Raw genomic sequence first — 20,699 nt, 5'->3', positions numbered from 1 at the left:
CCACAGTATTTGCCTTTGGAGGCTTGGCATTGAGGTCAAATGTGTGTGTGTGTGAAAGTGTGTTCATGCCAAACACCAAAAAGGGACAAACACAATTTTGCTACGCCCCCCTTTATAACTCATGAACCATTTGTCGTACACTCTTGTGAGGTTTTGCATATGTGGTCGCAGCTATTGCGAATTTGCGCTTCTTTATGTGCAATTGCTTTTAAAAACAGGTGGATGGAAACATAATGAGACTTATTTTTTGATGTTGTAGAAGCTAGTGGCAGAAGACCACAGCAAATGGGGCTTGGAAATCTAAACTAAACTGGAGCTACTTCCGTTTCGCTAGCAGATACAATAAGTGAAAGTCAAACTGAAATAACAGAAATAATAGTTGTTATGTCTCTGTAGCGTCTCTCTCCGGGTGCTTGTTTTAGTTTGAGTTGTTGTGACGTAAAGGTGTTTGTCATCATGTTGGATGATCTGTGTCACAGAGTCCAGCAGCTGTTAGTTTATCAAGACATGGTGTCTTCAGTCAGAGCAACTGTCCTGCTGAGAGCACGCACACACACATGCACACAAACACACGCACACACACACACACACACGCACACACACACACACACACACACAGAGGTATTGTTGTGCAATTTAGCAACTCCTCTCCGGGGCTTCACTAAATCACTCCAGTATGATCGATGGCTGCACCCTCACTGTTTGGTATGCATACAGACTCGTTTGTATGTCTACACTTGTGAGGACCCTCATTCAGTGCGTTTACATGCATTTAATTAACAATCAAGGATTTCTAAAACATTGTGTTACAACATGTCGTCCCAAGACATCACATTCTGTTTGGATCAAGAACCCTTGGTGATGCTTTTTAACGCGGTGTGTACGACTTTAGGCAAGGCATGTCAAGTTTATATGTATGGCACATTTCAGCAACAAGGTAATTCAAAGTGCTTTACGTTAACCATAAAAGCAACAGGGAAATATTAAAAAGTTTGAAAAGGTCTCCAACCTTTGCTCATTTTACTCCTTTAATTCCCCAAATCCCACTCTATCTCCCCTTTAGTTACTTAGGGACCCTAACCCTTATTATGTTACGTCCCCGCTGTCTAGGGGTAGGAGAGACGTAAACATAAACCAGATGGATTTGGTATGGGTGGAAAGATTATTTATTAAGCAGTCTGATACACACAAATAGTCCAACAGAAAATGGGCAAGTGGGTGCTGCGTAAAACAAAGAACCAAATATAACAAAAAGAGATCCCTCCTACGTGGGGGATTACTAAACTACTTGAAAAAAGATAAACAAAAACCTCTCTAGCCGTTGTCAGAAGTGGAAAAAACACAGGGAGCGCAGCACCCCTAAACCTAGTGTCACTAAACAAGTATTTAACTACAGGTGTGGGTAATCAGTGAACGAGCTTCCCCTAGCCCAAGTCTGTAGACCACCTACTGGGATCAGCCCAGGTGAGTTACCAACTCTCAGTAACACACAGATCTCACAAACACAGAAGCTGTTTCCACTGAGGATACACGCACACACAGAGTTCAAGGTTAGGACCAGCGTCAGGGCAAACCACATGGCAAAAGGTAGCTGCCTCGAACCAGCAGCAGACCAGCCTATTTGAGGGGGAAGGCACGAAGGCGGTCCTGCAGGCAGCTTGGCGATTGGAGAAGGGGTGGTGTGCCGCTCCAATCAGAATCGTCGGAGATGGGAGGCGGGATCAGCCAGGCTTGCCGAAGTCCAGCCAATCCCCCGCCTCACAGTGTAACACATGCAGGGAGAAACACAGGCAGCAGTGACACACAGACGGCTGCCTCGGCAGCCGTAACACTTAGATACAGTCGTCACTGTAAATTCCAGATTGTCCACACTACAAACTCTGGTAAAAGCAGTTGACAGCGGGACCCTGTCAACAAGTTACTTAGGGACTCCTTAGGGACTAAGGGGAACCCTTTAACGCTTAGGGACTTTAGAGTTGTTAGCAATGATAGACATGCAACATCCGGTCAGACTCAAAATAAAACAAGTGGTTATGTTTGTGAAAAGGCACGTTGTTTGGTTAGGTGTAGGCACTAAAACTGCTTGGCTGGGTTTAGTAAAGTTACACGACTTAAGTTAGGTACGTAAATAGAAAATCAACGTTGACTATTGGTTTTACGTGGAAAACAAACACCAGTCTCCTGGGTGAAAGTCCGGGGTTTGACCTGTTCGACCTCCCAGACCTCATTGTGGTGCCTTTTGAGTTATTTATATTAGACCTACATGTAGCATTGAACATTGATGTTGAAGGGTTCTTGACCAAGCCTCCGGATTGCATGTGAACATGTAAAGAAGCCTGGTTTCTCCGGGCAGATTTCCTCCTGGAGGACTCAGATTTTGCTGCCATGTTTTGGGCTAACAGAGTTTCTAATCTGCTTTTTACGTGAGAAAATGTGCAGAACGTAACGAAGAAAGTTTCTTGCGCCGAATCAGAGAGTTTAGAGATAAGTGGTGCCAGTTGAGGGCAGGTCTTGGTGAATTTTGTCTCTAATAGCTAGATTTTATCATTAAAGAAGCTCATGAAGTCGTAACTACTGAGAGCTATGGGAATACTTGGCTCAATAGAGCTGTGACTCTCTGTCAGCCTGGCTACAGTGCTGAAAAGAAACCTGGGGTTGTTCCTATTTTCCTCTATTAATGACGAGTAGTACGCTGCTCTGGCATTACGGAGGGCCTTCTATAAGTTTTAAGACTATCTTGCCAAATTAAACGAGAATTTTCCACTTTGGTGGAACGCCAATTCCTCTCAAGTTTCCGCGATATTTGCTTTAATTTGCGAGTTTCAGTATTATACCATGGAGCTAACCGTCTTTGTTTTAGTATTTTCTTTTTTAGAGGGGCTACAGAGTCGAGTGTCATTCGCAGCGAGCCTGCAGCACTATCAACAAGATGATCGATTTGGGAGACTGAAATTAGCATAGGAGTCCTCCGTTACTTTGTGACTAGATAATGTATTTAGAGCTGATGGAATCGCATCCTTAAATTTAGCTACAGCACTATCAGACAGACATCTTGTATAGAAATTTTGCCCAATGGCGTGTAGTTCAGCAATACAAACTCAAAAGTTATCAAACAGTGGTCGGATAAAGAGGGATTCTGTGGGAACACCACTAAATGTTCAATTTCAATACCATACACCAAAACAAGGTCGAGGGTGTGGTTAAAACAGTGAGTCGGTTCATGAACACTCTGAGAGAAGCCAATGGAATCTAACAGAGAGATAAACGCAGTACTGAAGCTGTCTTCTCAACATCCACATGAATATTAAAATCCCTACAATAATAACTTTGTCCGTTTTAAGGACTAAAGTTGACAAAAACTCTGCAAATTCAGAGTACGGGCCAGGTGCTCGGTACACTATAACAAAAAGAATTGGTTGCAGTGATTTCCAACTTGGGTGCGAAAGACTAAGAACAAGACTTTCAAATGAGTTATAGTTTAGTTTAGGTTTAGAGCTGATTAGTAGGCTAGAGTCGAAGATAGCTGCAACTCCACCTCCTCGGCCTGTGCCTCGAGGAATGTGAGTATTAATATGACTGGGAGGGGTGGATTCATTTAGGCTAACATATTCTCCATCACCCAGCCAGGTTTCAGTAAGACCAAATAAATCAATATCATAATCTGATATTAGTTCATTTACTAGTACAGCTTTAGAAGAGAGAGATCTGATGTTTAAGAGTCCACATTTAACTCTCCTATTCGTTTGCACTATTGCTCTTGTGGTTTTAATTTTTATGAGGTTTTTATGCACAGCTCCTCTTCTGTTTACCTTTTTAAATAATTTCGATGGTCGGGGGGCAGACACCGTCACTATAGGATTTTCACTAAGTAACTCCTGAAATGGAGGAGCAGAGAAGTGTGTTAGACTGCGACTCTGCGTAGGTTTTGGGTGGGTAACTGCTGAAAAAGGGCAGAGAAGTGTGTTAAACTGCGACTCTGCCTCCTGGTCTCAACTCTGGGTTGTCATGGATTTGGTCCACTAATAAACTTGGCCAGATTTCTAGAAATGAGAGCTGCTCCTTCCCAAGTGGGATGGATGCCGTCTCTCCGGATCAGACCAGGTCTTCCCCAGAAAGTCTGCCAATGATCTACAAAGCCCACATCGTTTGCTGGACACCACCTCGACAACCAGCGGCGGAATGACGACATGCGGCTATACATGTCATCACTGGTCAGATTTGGCAGGGGTCCAGAGAAAACTACGGCGTCCGACATTGTTTTTGCATATGTACACACCGACTCAACATTAATCTTAGTGACCTCCGATTGGCGTAACCGGGAGTCATTACCGCCGACGTGAATAACAATCTTACTGTATTTACGTTTATCCTTAGCCAGCAGTTTCAAATAAGACTCAATGTCGCCCGCTCTGGCCCCAGGGATGCACTTAACTATGGCCGCTGGCTTCGCTAACTTCACGTTTCTCAAAATGGAGCTGCCAATGATCAGAGTTGGTTTCTCAGCGGGTGTGTCGCTGAGTGGGGAAAATCTGTTAGAAACGTGAACAGGTTGATGATGCCCCGTGGACTTTGAATGCTTACGACTATTCCTCCTTCGGACAGTCACCCAGCCCCCCCTTTCCTGGCTGCACAGGAGATGCCGGGGGACGGCTACCAGAGGCTAACTCAGGCCGTTCCGCACCGACTACCGGGGACTGGCTAGCTACAGTAGCTAAAGACTGATCTACCAAGGTGCGGAGCCGGACTTCTAAATCACTGAGCCTCGCCTCCATGTCTATAAATAAACTACACTTATTACATGTACCATTACCGCTAAAGGAGGCAGAGGAGTACCTGAACATCTGACACACCGAGCAGGAGAAAGTAGGAGAGAGAGAGGGAGAAGGAGAAGCCATCGCTAGCTGCTAAGCTAAAGTCGCTAACGGCTAAGCTAAAGTACTGTAGCGTTAGCTACCAAAACTTTAGAACAACTATGAGACTGAACAGCAGTCACTAAAAGATGGAAAGAACTTGAGTGCTTAAGCAAAATTATTGTAAGAATAAGTGTTATGTAATGAGGAATGAATGAAAGAAGAGGTCAATTCACGTTGCAATACCTCTTTGTATTTAAAATTCTTCCATGAAAACTGAAATGAACGCAAAAGAAACATTTGACTACTTGTTATGCTGTTAACACAGACACACACCAAATAAAACTTAAAATAAATCACAACTTCATGACCGAAACAGCGTCTTCTATCGCTGCTACAGTTAAAATAAATCATGCTTCCAAAATAAGGTTGGGGGTATTTGCAATCTGCTAGAAAGCTAGAAACGTTTGTGGCGTTTACGCTAGGGCAGCAATTATCATTGAACTTAATAGGTGTCGTTTTTTTGTCCCCGTTTTCAGTTTAAAACATCCTTGCCAAATTAGGACTCGGGTTCTAGACTAGCAATAAAGTATGATTCCTTCTTGACATATAGGGAGGTGGCTACATTAAGCAGCTTCTGCAAACAACACATAACAACACTGAAGCCGGCCTGAGTATCATCGCTTTTGCTAATGTTGTGTCAGCTAACCAGGGAGAAAGAAAACATGAATGATCATTTTGTTTTTTCTTGCCCTTGTGACTGGAGCTTTCATGAACTTTTGTTTAATGACTCACATCATCTGAAACGGTCGTTTGAAGTAGAGACCTTCAGATCGGCCACTTATTTAGTAAATATTGTATCAGTAAGGGTTTGAGATTCTCAGAACTGCAGCTCCACCAATTGTTTGTCTCGTATTTTTGCCAAGATACTATGTTTGTATTTTGTTTTCTGTCGGTTGCTGGAGTCTCGGAGACGAGCAACTTCACTGAAGCCATGCCTGTCCGACAAAGCACGGCATGCTGGCACGCCTGCAGGTTGCTTCCCTATGAATCCTTGTGAATCAGTGCTTAATTATCTGATGGGGAAGCTTGCCAGAATCCCAGCAGGTTTCAGTTCATACAGTTTTCACATTGATCTGTGGGTTTGTTGGAGGCGGACTCTCCGACATGAACTGTGTTTTTACCACCTTCTGATTAACTTCACATTCACTGAGCGAGGGGGCAGAGAAATCAAAGGAGAGACAGAGGACGAGGACGAGATCGAGAGAGATAAGGTGTTGATGGGAGAGAGTGTTCACTGTGCCGAACACTGTAATTATGTCTTCTTGTCCCTCGATCGCCCTGCTGAGATGAGCGTTTAGTGGAAAGAGATGAATCAGCGTTTCCTTTGAGGAGAAAAATAACAGCTCGATAAAGAGGCCGCACAAAAAAAACAAGAAAACAAAAACCATTTAACCTACCACACACACACACACACACTCACAGAAGATAAACTGAGAGAAAACTAAACAGCCTCCTTGTTTAAATTTAAATGTCGCCTTTGATGAAGCTGTGATGGCGGCCGCTGTTTTCCCCGTTTCACCTCGTCAACCCTGAAAAGACCGAACGTGTTTGCATGCAGACAAAACATGCAATTTAAATATAATTAAGATAATAATGAAGATAAAGGCCGACCATCAGATGCACCATACTGTTGTTGTTTTGCTCTTGTTTGGAGTAGTTTAGAGCAACAGCAGGAACAAGCTTCCTGCTTTGCAGAATATTTCGAGCTGTATAATATTCTATAATATTTTTGTCAAATCATTTTATCTCTTGTTTATATTCTGTTGACCCAAGCTCAAATAAAGTGAAATGAATTAAGATCTCATCAATGTATAATTGCAAAAGTACAAAACAAGTATGTGCACGAAATTAAAACTAAGCTGACAATACAAATGAGACTGCGAGCACGATCAGTCTGGGTGCCTTAGAAGTGTTTTTATTTAATCAAGAAAGTGCCGCAGGAGATTAAAGTAAATTCAAAAAGCTTCGTCTTTACAGTTGACAACAAAGCAGAGCGCCATGGTTACTGAATTAATTCAAAATGAACCCAAAACCTAATTGATTTAAAGGTCCAGTGTGTAACATTTAGGAGGATCTAATTTGGAAAAGAGCAGTGCACTGCGTTTTTTTTCATGTTGCTAGGCAACCAGCGAATCAGCTGCCCTGTCAGTCTAATCAAAGATTATAGCGCCAGCAATCTGTAATCTCTGGTTTGCCGCTAAGTCATAAATGTCAAATTAGCAGAAACTTGATCACAACTCACAGGTCTGAGTCTTTTGTTGTTGAAAACATCTGCTTTAATAAAAGAGACAAACGCAGAGCGCCTGCTCCGGCGAGAGGTGTACAGACACGCAGGAGACGGGGAAAGGGAGATCCGTGTGGTTACATGAGACCCTCAGAAAGGGGAGACACCACCAGTAGCTTCGTCTTAATGATGGTGGTTGAAGGTCCGTGACAGTTTGTTGGAGTCTCCTGACAATCCAAGCAACTGTAAACTTCTGTCACCACAACTGAGGGGCCTGTCCCTGGAAAAAAACGCAAATGACGTCGGGCTCTTTTCTGCCCAGAGTTGCATTTTTTCTAACACTGTGCGCTCAGAGTGCTCCTTCAAAAACGCATGGCACAGCAGGCGGCCAAAACGCAAGGCGCCCAAGGAACATAAACAGCACGCAGAACGCTCGCTGCCAATAGAAACCAATTTTAAAAGCACCTCTCACTGCAAAAAACACATTCTGATGGTTAAACAGTTTAGCTTCTGCTTGCTGCTAGGAAGACAACTAACCAAATTTTTAAATCACTGATTGGATGTTTCTTGCTCAAACGCACTTTGGGGGGATGTAGTTACCTTATACCTCTATGTTTTTATGGCGTGTACCTTTTTATCAAAGAACCAGATATTTTCGCAGTTATAATGCAGTTAAACGCGAATTTAATCCATGCAACGCTTTCCTCGCGGGGGTTTTATCACTGGACAACGCTGGAGTGTTCACACACAACACAATAACGCAAATAAACACCACTCGCCATTACTACAGCTGTATGAACCCAATGCAAACATTTTGCTGTGATTAAATAGCAACAAACAGATCAAACTGATGCTGAAATAACTACAATATGATGCAGATTTGTTAAACATATGAATTCATGCTTTGTCAGGTCTGTCAGCAGGACAACAAATTCTAAAATTTGTTTTCAATTCAATTTTATTTATATAGCGCCAAATCACAACAACAGTTATCTCACAGCGCTTTTGATAAAAGAGCAGGTCTAGACCGAACTCTGTGATGATATTTACAGAAGCCCAACAGTTCCCACCAAGAGCAGCACTAGGAGACAGAGGCAAGGAAAAACCTCCTTTTCTGAATGGAGTTCGGATTGATCAGGGCTATGCTATGCTAACTTGTAGTGTGTAGTGTACCTCTTTAGGCTACTGTTAATAAAATTATGAATATTAATATTCAGAAATATTAATTCATAAAACTCATTTTTCGTGGGGTACCCCCGGAAATTCCGTTTGCCCAGGGCCTCAGGACACAATTATTCCCAGTGATCAGTTAGTCGTAATTGCTTAATCATTTCTATAATCAATCATAGTCAATCTCATATCGAAGGCGTAAATCCTCCCTTACAGTGACCTGGAGTTAAACAATACACACACAGTTCCTGTGATTATGGTGAAATTTATTAACTAACTAAAGGTGAATATAAATGCGGTTAAATATACATCAAAGAAATAAACAATGACTAAACAAACAGAATGCAAACAATGAGAATGAGGAGTTCAAGGTAAATTGAGTTGTTCTATTGTGGGGAAGAATTCTATTCATAAGGAGCAAGATAACTAATGAGCGCACGTTATGATAATAAGGCTGAAGATTAGACTAACGTCTGACTTGAGATGTCTGTTTGTTTGCTTTTACAGACACATCCTTATTATTAAGCACGAATGTGTCAGCGCTTCACAGTTGCAACTTGGATGTTAAGGTAAACGGTATTTACAAGGCAGAAACTGGTGATTGCAGCAACATTAATGCGGCATAAGTTCCCGTCTCCAGACAGCCACAGTCACTGACCTGACCTCAGAGCTCACAGCAGCCTGAGCTAACCACCTGACCCGCCCTCGGTCCGAGCCGAGCGAGCTGAGGTGGCAGGAACACGGCTAAATGGCCCATTAACTGCCGTCTCACCACGCCGTGCTACAGTACGCCACCACTGATTTATGACACTGCAGCAGGCTGGTGAGGGTGAGCGGTAAATCAGAATAAATGGATGTGGCTGTGGAGTGTGTGCATGCCTGAGGACGAGGCTCGCGACTGCGGCTGCGAAGAAGGTGAAACCAAACAGCTCAGCTTGCTCTCACCTGCCGCCACACACTCACCCTGGACGGCATGAATATGTATAAACACACACACACACACACTTTGCTGTTTGGTGTGTGAGGGGGCAGGCAGGAGGGGGGTTACTGAGGCTGAATGCTATCATTAGTGTAGGAGGGGGTGAGCGTTAAGTAGCAGCTATATAAATGCAAATTCCTCATCATTTCCTCGCCACGTCTCCTCTCATTGTGCTGCGTCTCAGTCGAGTTCAGCCATGTTTACTCCTCCACTCACCTCGTCAACACTCAGCTCTCCTCCCTCTGCTCACCTCCACTTTTTGTCTCGCATCTCATTAAGCGTCCTCTTCCAGCAGACTTCTTATATCGCTCGCTGCAGAATAAAAGAAAATATATTGAACAGATCATTGATTTCTCCCTCTCCATAACGCTCTCTCTAAATGTGTTTGTCCGCGGTGTGTATTGACGTTCGCTGCTGCTGTGTAATTATTCCCATCAGGAGAACAGCCACTGAGTTCTCTAATAACACCATTTGGGTCTACAGCAGCACAGCGCAGAGCAAATTAAAGGCCTTATTAACACCTGAAAGAGTGTCACTGAGCAAAATACTGATGCAACTTCACAGCTAAAGAGGAAACTAACACTGTACTTGAGTACACTTACTCACGTACTATATAGGGTTGGGTATCGTTAAATTTTATCCATTCGAATTCAGATTCAGCTTATCGAATCAAGTTCTTATGGGCCCCTTCACCACAGATCTTGTCGCTGCTCGGTGACCTTCATCCTCTTCCTCCTTGCTCCTCTTCCCCTTCATGGCTAAAGGAGTCTCTGTACTAGAGGGGCGTCTCTGGGGACTCGTCTCTAAGAAAAATATATTGAATCATTTGTAGCCATTGTTGGTTTCCCTTCAGTATAAAAGGTGAACGTCAGCTCACCTGTGTTTTGTATCTGAGCCGTTGCTACTGTTAGCGTTAGCTGGATCTGGGAGAGCGCAACACGTTGAACACGGTGAAGCGTTCCTTCAGATTCACGCCGTGTTGAAGGAAACGCTTTTTAGTAAAGCTAAGACAATCTTTGGAGCGTTTTGCTGTGCTGACTCTCTTCTTCACGCCTTGTTGACATACTGTGTAACAAATTTATGACGTCGGCGTAGCAGGTCCTGGCAGATAAGAGAAAAGAGACACTTTTATGGACTGTAAAACACTCACTGTGGTTCAATCAGGAGCTAAAATATGCAGATAGTCAGGAACCGAGAAGCAGAATCGAAATGCACGGGTCAATTCAATCAATCAATCTCTTTATTTGTCCCTGTAGGGAAATTTCTTTGCAGAACAATCAAGTAGGCATTACATCATACGCCACAGTGAGAAGCTTCAAACATACTGGTAAACACACAACTAATACACATAACACATCATTTCCCAAACTCCGCACCTTACTACCAATTAATTAAATTAAGCAGACCAGACCAGCTGAGCATCCTGCCTATTTGGCTATATATGTGCCTTACCTGTTTAAAAACTTAATTGCCTGAGGCACAAATGAAGATTTAGATCTATTTTTGGTAAATAGAGGGAGGCCATATCGTTGCCCAGATGACAGTAGTTCGAATGAAGGGACAAGAGGGTGCCTCTTGTCTCCCACAATGGTTTTTGTCTTGTTTGTCATTCCTTCCCTGTAGATAAATTCCATATTTGGAATGTGTTTGGTAACAATTCCAACTTGGAACCGGTTTTGATACCTTAGTGATATATTCAAGCACAATTTTGAGTTACTTGTGCTTCACATGAGTATTTCCATACATGTTACTTCATAAATGTACCCCACCAAATTTCACAACAGTTTCCTTTTTCTATTTAAAATGTAATTATAGCCTGAATATCCATAGTGGTAGTGTAAAATTCTACTTTTATTATTGTATTTTATTTTTCTTCCCAGTTAAAGAATCCTCCTCAGGGACACAGCAGGGTCGGCTAATAACAGTGACTCCAGGAGAAAATACTCTGAAAAAAGATTTTTAAAAATTTAAGGGAGTAACAATCCTCCGGAGAATTAGATACTATTTTTCTGTTTTTGGAGTTTGCCCACATTTATTTGACTGTAGTGCTATTTTGGCCCCCCTGGATGATGAAATTATTTGTGTTGCTCCCAAAGGCATACTTTCTCTCACTAATATTTAAATTTAGCTCTTGACCCTGCAAACATCCCCTCAGGATCACTGAAATCTGGATATCTGAAATCTAATTTGCTGCTTGTTGCCCGAGGCTGAACTGTCCTCCAAATCTGAGGGAAAGCTGTCATTAAGTTTGTGAGAAATCCTGCTGACAGACAGACAGCAGCTGAACATCTGTCGCAGAGGTGATGAAGTTTCCCTGAAATGACCAAAACACTCTTGAAACCGTGGTAAAAAATAGGTAAACCTGCTGAATAGAAGCTTTCTCCTTCTAATGCTGCAGACTGATTAGATGGTTTGTAATAATTGAATCAGGACCAGGTCCAGCTGTGATGTTTTTTCATGGAGTTAAACCCTACTTACGTGGTATTACCTCAGATCCTCCTGGGATTTGTAGTAAATGCAGAGGTCGTGTGAATCTGCCACAATCTGGAAAGTAAACAGGCCATCACAAATGATTTTACCAAACACAGGCTGTCTGGTAATGATCATCTGACTCATCTAGCTGAATCAGAATTAAATGTTTTGTTTTTGCAGGGACACCTGTTCGCATGTTTTCACTTTAAACTCCTGCCTATCCATAAGGCCTGTTAGATCTTCTGGCTGTTCCAGAGTCCAGGTTTAAGTCCAGGGGCAGTTAGGATTTGGTCTGTTGAAACTGTCTCAGCTTTTAAATCAGGCCTCAAAATAAAAGTTTGATTTTACACTCCTGTCTGACCACTACACAATACAGCTCTGTCATGTAGATTTCACATTGGATTTTACTCCTGTTGAGGCTCTTAGGATGGCGCTGTTGATCTGTTGGTCAAACGCTTTAGTCCAGACTGAAATATCTCAACAACTATTGAACAGATTGTCGTGAAATATGGTTCACACATTCATGGATGAATCCTGACTTTGATGATGCCCTGACTTTGTGGTTTTGAGTCAAATGTCGTTGTTGTCAATTGTTGTGTTAGCGTTGCATGCGTTGTTATGTCTGTCTTCTAGAAAATATGTTTAGATGTACATAAACATATTTTCTAGCAGACAGGGTTGATGTGAAGGTCTTTTATGCTGTTGTATTTTATATGTGGGATTGACTTTTATCCCTGCAATGAAACGACTTTGTGCTCCTCGATTGAAAAGTGCTTTCCAATAAAATTATTACTTTTCTATGGATTATGAATGCTGTAGAAGAATTTATCAGTTAAAGCTTTGAGAGTATATTGGATTCTAAACTCACTGAGCACTTTTTTGGTTTAGTCATTACAAGTAGGCTACAGTCATTTTATTACACTATCAATTGATCCCGCTCCCAATTTGGCCCCTCCAAAAATCTGTGAACCTCAGTGTAAATCAGGCTTTACTGTCGGATTGTCTAGAAAAAAGAGATTTTGAAAATGCAAGAACTTTAAAGTCACACGACGTTCATCGTTAAAAGAGGCCCTGTAAAAGCAGGTGGAGCTGCTGCGTAATTAGTCAAGTGAATTGAAATCAATTGCTTTGGGAAAAGTGCTCCAGCAGCATTCAGCAGTGATGAGGAGGGAGAGAAAAGGATGTACAAGTGAGGGTGTGTTACAGCGCACCTGAGCACAGACCGTTGTACATAAAATCCAAAAGTGCCTGAAGGACATGTTTCGCTGAGATTATGAGGACTTCATAGCCGCTTGTCTCGCTTGTTATGAGCCCATAATCACAGCGAGGATCGTCTTCTCAGGTGGTGCTGCTGCTGTAACATCAGACCTAATTACACAGATAAACCAGCAGTGCCGGCCATAAAAGAGTCATTTAGTGTGATCCCGGCTCAGAGGAGCGGGGCCGTCCTGCAGATCAATAGTCATGTTTAAAAGTTTGCTCCTACACAGCTCAATAAGAAACGCACGTCTGAGCTGAAGCTCTGAGTCGGCCCCGGATCAATACTGTCGTTAAACGCTGATTAATAGCCATCACGGCTGATGAAGATGAATGATGGCAGCAGCAGGAGCGATGATACGGCTGCTCACAGTGGAAGGATATGAATTTGGCACCAAATCACCTGTTTCTCTATCAAAGTCATTACCTTTCTATCTGTCTCTACCATTATCTGTCCATCCCCCTGTCTCTCTCTGGCCCTATCTCCTCCTGGATTCTCTTTAATCTGAGTCCTCAGTTAGAGAGGCGCTGCTGGGTCTGTGTGTGTGTGTGTGTCAGATGGTTATTGATTTCTTCTCCTCAGTGGATAAATAGTGCCAGGCTTTGGAGTTCAGTCTCCATCTCACTGTCCGGCTCAGAAAAAGACAGTTTCTTCTTCTGTCTTTGGAAGTTTGACCCAAAAGGTATATTTGCATAGGATGGACACAGACACAGTACATCAAGCCAAGATATTGAGAATGTCCTCCAACTCGTAACATGCTGCATGGACGCGTGGTCAAGACCCTTCGGCGTTGCTTTTTAAAGCCCCGGATACCCTTTAGCATCACTTTTGCACATGTAGGGCTCCATGGTCAAGTTAGCAAGAATAAATTTGGAACATTTGGTTACTCACGCTCATTACTCACTGACCTCTTGTCCTGTGTACAGGGTCGCTGTCGTGCTGTAGCCAATCCCAGCAGACACTGGTCGTAAGGCTGGTTACACCCTCCACAGGTCGCCAACAACACATGTAAAACAACAACTCACACTCACACCTAAGGGCAATTTAGAGTTACCAGTTAACCTAGCCTGCATGTCTTTGGACGGTGGGACCAGGAGAGAACCCACACAGAGAAGGCCTAGTCGACCAAGGTTCGATTACAAGACCTTCTTGCTGTGAGGCGACCCACTGCACCGTCTGTCTAGATTGCAGATAGTGTTTGAAACCCCTGACCAAAGTAATCATACATTCTCTCATTGTGTTACTTATGGAAGCAATTATAGTGAAAATAAATACTCCCCCTTTTGCTGGGGACCCCCTGGAACCCTCTCAAGGACCCCTAAGCTTCCACCCACCGCACTTTGAGAACCACTGCTGCAAGCTACCCAGCAGTACATATATAGTGGTTGAAATCAGCTCCACCAGGGAACATGTTCATGCATCAATAACGATATCAAATAATATAATAAACATTATACTGAAACTGTGATACTTTTGGCACTTTATGTATTGATTCTAATACATTTGTACTTTTACTTATGTAACATTTTGAACGTATAGGCTTTTACTTCTAACAAGAGTATTTCTACATTGGGGTATAACTATTACAAGTACTTCATCCACAACCTGCAGATTTTAGTTAGTTCTACAATATGTAAGATCAGACAATTATTTCATTCTAATACAACACTGTTTGGCTGCTTAGCTTATATACTTCACGTTTGACGTCATAAAAGAAGGGGTTTTTCAGATGAGTGCTAACATCACATCATAACCTGACACCAGAGACACCATTTCCACATCACCCTTTCCTCTACAGACATTAAGTATGGTCAGTGCCGTCAGGAGCTCTGCAGAGTTACTGAACTATAATCAGGACACATGTTTCTTATTTTGACTGTGTGGAAGTCACATTACAGATCAGGGGTCTCATTTATAAAACTGTGCCTAGAAACCTTACTAAAAGTATACGTACGCTCAAAAGCCAAAAATGGCATACACCAAAAAATATTCAGACTTATAAAACTGTGTTTACACACACTTGTAAGCAAGTTCCCTTTAGAAATCACAATCAACTATGGTCTCGTATTTGCTCGACTGACGCATTGAAAACGGCATCAATTTAAATGTAATTTGTCTCCTGTTCACCTTATTTATGAGAATAAATTGCTGCATGCAAGTATTAATTAATCTGATTCCTGATTAAACTGTCCAACATATTTGAGGCGTTCTTTTGCAGAAACACAATCTCTGTTTGTGTTTATGATCCTCAGTTCTTTTTGTGCGCTACAAATTATCTTAAATGGTGTTTTATTGCGCACTTCAGGGAAAATCAGTCAAACGTGTGTTTGTTTATTCAGAAAGGCTTTAAGCCTGTAATACTCAGAGGTAATATTTGGATTTATTTTACTCAATAGTAGGCCTGTTCATTTCATCCTTCTGCCATGTGAGTCGCCATTCTCATTTCTCCTCTTTATGTGCGTACGCATGGTTCAGAGTTTACTTACGGGACGCACGTTCTCCCTCAAGTTTGTTTTTTATAGATCACAACCTTTGAAGTGGCGTCCGTACGTTTCCAGCCCTGTTTTGTACGTACGCACCGTTTAGAAATGAGACCCCAGATCACCATGTTAGAAGGCAACTTAGGGACAAAAACACAAGTCTTACAGGTAAAACGTGAGACTTGTAGGATGATGTTGGTTCAGTTGCTCTGCAGTTGCGCTGGACTGTTGTGTAACCGGCTTAATACATAAATAATATAGTAATTGTTTATTCCATATAATTATAGTTAGAATGGATAACATAGTAGGAACTGTTAGCACATCATCAGATGAAGAAAATAGTAATCTAAGAATCCAAGACACCAAACTCACCTCTCTGTCTCCAGCTGATCTCACACACACATTAGCTGATGGTTGCCAACTGGCATTAGCCTGAAAGTGTGAACTGACCCAGTAAAACAGTTTCTGGGTGAGCAGAGTCTCCAGTTTCAGTGCAGACACTGTCACCGTGTGCTGCCTTGCCCGCAGGCTCTTTGGCTCTGTGATAAGTAGGTCTGAATGCCATCTGCTCAGTTCAGCTTCACAGCCACCAGTTTGCTGCAGTGTGACACTGTAAGGCAAGTTTATTTGTATAGCACATTCCACCAACAAGGCAATTCACAGGGTTTTACATAAAACATAGAAGCAAAATAGGAAAATATAAATTACTTTCAAATACAATTAAAATAGGAAATAAAACAAGACAGTTACAGTAAATGTTTTCAGTGTTTGTTCCAGATATAAGATGCATAAAAGCTAAATTCTGCTTCTCCATCTACAGAGAATTTCATTTGATCAAATGTTGCTGTAATTCCTAAAATAATTGTGTAACACTATCTGTTCTGTTCTAGTTGTATTATACTTATTTTTCATTATATTCTATTTCTTTCCACTAAAGTCTTTAAAGTCTACTGTAGTTGTCTCTTTTGTGTCTTATCTTCCGCTCCTTACTTTTATAAGCCTGCTCTATTTAGATGCTATTATATTATGTGTTGTGCTTTTCTGTATTTTGTTCAAGTTGTTGGGAACGTACTTACTTGAAGTCCCCCTGTTATCAATTATGGCGATATTAAAACAATGAATACATGGTTTATTACACACTCTAATAAGATAAGATAAGATAGATTTTATGGATCCCACACTGGGGAAATTCACTTGTTACAGCAGATACAACACAACACACAACAGATAAGAGAATACACATTAATTTAAAAGTACAATAGAAAAAATACAAGATGGAATAGAAATAATAAGAATAAGTTATATTTACAATATATACACTGTAGTGGACCTAAATTTATTAGTTATGCATTTTAATAAATTTATGAGAATTGATACCCAATTATGAATTATTATTCATAAAATCAGAATTTCCTCGTAAAGGGCACCACCGGAGTTGTTATAATCCTAGAGTCTCCGGACCTCTAGGTAGTTTTGAATAATTATACAATTATTACTAGTGATCAGTTAGTTAATAATCGCTCAATTATCTTAAATCAGTCAGTCAGTCTCATATCTAAAGGGTCAATTCTCTTGGCAGGAACTAGAAATAGGCAACACACACAGCTCTTGATTATATTACAGTGAATTTATTCTCTACCTAAGGTGATAAAAAGATGGTTGGATACAGGGAACATAAACATTTGCTGAACAATGAGCCTGGAGGTTCGATTGTGGGAAGCATTTGACTCATACGGCATAGAAGAACTAATGAAAGTAAACTAATGCTCTAGTTTAGGAGTTAAAATGGACATCTGATCACAGGACGTGTGTTAAGTCTTACTGCTTGTCGACAGCCTGCTTTTGGCCTGTTGCACGGGTCCCACGCTAGCTGCCGATCCTGGCTTTTTGCTAGGGATTGTCCGGGGTTCTCCGTGTCTGATTGAAAAACCTCCTCCGTCTGGCATTTCGGCTGTTTGCAGGTTTCCTTTGTTGTAGCTGGCGAGACCACGTGGCTTGGTCTGACCTCGGTGAAGTTGGCTCGACGAAAAGGCTTAAAATGGAACTTGGTCGTTCCTGAATTAGTCCAGTGTAACTTAACGGACTGATAACTTTAACAAACAAAAGAAATAAAGAAAATAAAACAAACTGAAGGCAGATCGATGTCGCGGCACTTCAGGTGTGTAGCTTCAGGCGAACAAAAGGCTTGTTTGTTTCGCTGGCCGAGTCTGGGCGTGTGGCCTGGCGAGGCACGCTACGCGCGTGCCGAAGCATCCAGAGGGCAGAGGGGAAGAGCGAGAAGAGGGAAGAGACTAAGAGTCTGGCGAGCAGGTCGCGTGTCGCTCTTTTGTTGTCTGGGCCGTGGTTCCCCAGGGGGCGTCTCAGGTTTCCCCAGGAACTGCCTTTCTAAACTTAATGTTTAAAGAAAAGAAATCTATTTGCACGTATTATAATCAAATATTTTCCACAATCGAACCTCAATGGTTGAACGGTTGTACTGTTCTAAGCATTTGGTAAATTGTCACATTATTGGTCAGTATTTTTACACATTTAACGGCATTTCCGACGAGGGCATGTAATACTTATTTCGTCCACTTGGGGGAGCTCAGGTTACATGAGGAAAGCTTGGATTAAATCAAAGATCGTCTCTCCTTAGGAACCGGGGAATTTGTTGATTCATCCTTAAATTCAAGCTGGCGATTAAGAGTATAGTAAAACATTTCTTTGTCATCATTTCTAAAGGGTAAATTTTGTAAGAAAGTATTATGTTATGACCCTGGGGTCATATTTTGTTGTTTATCTCTCCTGGCACTGTCAGCTGTTATCCTCCATTAGAGTGTGTGTGTGAGTGTATGCAGGTACTGGAGAACAGGTGGACACACTGGATTGGTCTGGTTGAGCTGATTGGAGCCTCCTGATTGGGCATCTGGATGACAGCAGCCATCTTAAGCCCTACGGACAGGAACTCTGCCCCTCTCTCTGCCATTCCCAACCTGCCTGAGGACTGTGTGCTATGTCTGTGTGTATTGTACATAGTGTACGGTTGTGACTATATTCAACTTAGATTGTAAGTAGTAAAGTAGTCCTTCTGATTGTCTTATGACAACCTGGTTTTGTTGGCTTTGCCATTTTTGTTTCTAGGAAGCAATTTCCTTTTGTTGTAGCTATATTGTGTCAGCTACTAGCAGTGAGTAGGAGTGAGAAGCCCTTTCTTTTGTTTGCACCGTTTTCTCCTGTGTTTGGACTTAGAAGCCTAGTTTTAGAGCTTTGTCTTTTCTTTACCTTTTGGTTTTGGGTTTAGGAAAGATTTAGGGTTTTTCTTAGTGTTTTGGTTGTTGTTTTGGGCACTGCTCATCTCCGAGGTATAATAAAAACTGCTAAATTGTATTTGTTGTGTACTGGCCTTGTTTGGGAATGGGAAGAGTGGGAGGCCACACATTTATGTTACCTCCAGGACACCCCTAGACCTTGGGACGTAACAATTATGAACAAGCATTGATTACATTAGATGAAGGAGTGTCTTGCTGAAAATAAAAACACTGCACAAGTAACTTCTTTTCAGCACTAATATCAACAACAGAGAGCAACAACAGTTAACATAACTGCTCAAATAGAGGCAAACGTAAACAGGTAACTAAAGATTTAACTCAATTAAATGCTTTGAGTATTTTGGAGACTGCAGTCCTTTGTCATCTAAAGTTCAGTGTCTGGAACATGTCACACTTAGGTGAGACAAGGAGTATCCTTTTGATGTGGTAATAAAACAAAGAATAAGGTCAGTTGCCACGGAAACGTGTGTGGTGGGGTAAGTTTTGATAGGCTGTTCAGGGAGATGCCAATGGCTGGCTCGTGTCCCTTTGTCAGTTTAACAGTCACGCCCCGCGTTATCAGCTTCGGAATCAAAGAGGTGCCAGTTTTATGGTCGGGACAGCACTTAGAGAAAGCAACTTTGACCCCTCCCCTTCTTCTCTGGGGAGGAGAAAGGAATTTAGGGTAGCTCCACATTTATTCAATGAAAAATGCACAAATCCACACCGTTGTTCACTACAACACCTTTACAGTTTTTCTCAGTTGTTTACACAGTAACACTGGTACGTGAGACACGATGACCACAACTTGTAATAGAAGCACCAACCACTTGAACCAATTCTGCTAAAATACAAGCACATTTCCTGCTTTACACTCAACTTGCAGTTTTACAGTAAAACCAATTTCATAAAACTACAAATATTTCTCTACGCACATAGATGTAAACATAAAATGTATGTAAATGTAAAAGATTTTCTATATATTTCAGTCCGGTTGCTGCAAAAATGCAGGATATTTGAGATTATTTATGTGTTTTTAACAGTTTTGGACAAAGTGTGTTAGCATTTGAAAAATGTGTTGCAGATATATAGAGTTTTGCAGGTGGAGAAGTAGTAATGAGAAAAGAGTTCATGGATTTTGGAGAAAGTAGTCATTGAATGCATTTTGTGTGAAAGCAATGAAAAATGATTTAAACTTTGGTCCACATACACTTCTGTTTCGCTGACTGCGTGAAGAGTTTTGACAACGTAGGTTAGCAATTGATAAAAACTGTAATATACAGATGTGATTGATATTGAACATTGTACAGGTTGCAGCAGTAGATAGTGGCACGGTGTGGAAATAAATATGGTTGTACAGGATGTATGTTGTGTTTTTATTCATCCTTGTCCTGTAGACACCCGTAAGTAGAGCCTGCTGTGTAAACAGATAATGAATGGCAATATAGTTAAACGCTGCTTACAACTACGTTATTGTGTGTTATAAAGCATGAATTATGTTTATATACTGTTTCTAAAAGCTAAATGAGGTGACCCACATAATGATTGATAGATCATCATCATCACCTTCATCACAGTCTTTCCTTCTCTTTCAGGAGAATGCTGATATTCTGTTTTAACCTGATAGATCATTTCCCCTGCAGTCTGTTATTTGAGGTTTTAATGCAGCTCAGTTTGGGAGCTGTCGTGTTTCAGAGCATCAAAAAACGAAACCTGACCAATCACTACTGATACCCTTTAATATGTGTTAACGAGGATTTACTTTTTGAAGCTGTTCTAGACTCCAGTGGTCCCCCTATCGCTGTCTCATTTTCAAAATTTCATTGTCGTGTAATTTGCGTCTCATCTTAAACTACTTCAAGTAGTGCTTTTTAACAGTTGATTAAATTAAATACAATTTCAACAGGTTCATTTGA

General features: G+C 41.6%; 1 protein-coding gene across 1 annotated transcript in view; it reads left to right on the top strand.

Annotated features, from left to right (window-relative positions):
• Positions 1-20,699, top strand: part of LOC119893037 (RNA-binding Raly-like protein) — a gene marked incomplete in the record, with an annotated part of 233,791 nt that overhangs the window by 18,271 nt on the left and 194,821 nt on the right.

Source organism: Micropterus salmoides, unplaced genomic scaffold (assembly GCF_014851395.1).
Source record: "Micropterus salmoides isolate LMB-PRFRI ecotype aquatic unplaced genomic scaffold, ASM1485139v1 Ms_hic_scaffold_8, whole genome shotgun sequence".
Classification (NCBI taxonomy): Eukaryota; Metazoa; Chordata; class Actinopteri; order Centrarchiformes; family Centrarchidae; genus Micropterus; species Micropterus salmoides.
The sequence above is the reverse complement of the archived record's forward strand: the minus strand, read 5'-3'. Positions and strand labels throughout refer to the sequence as shown.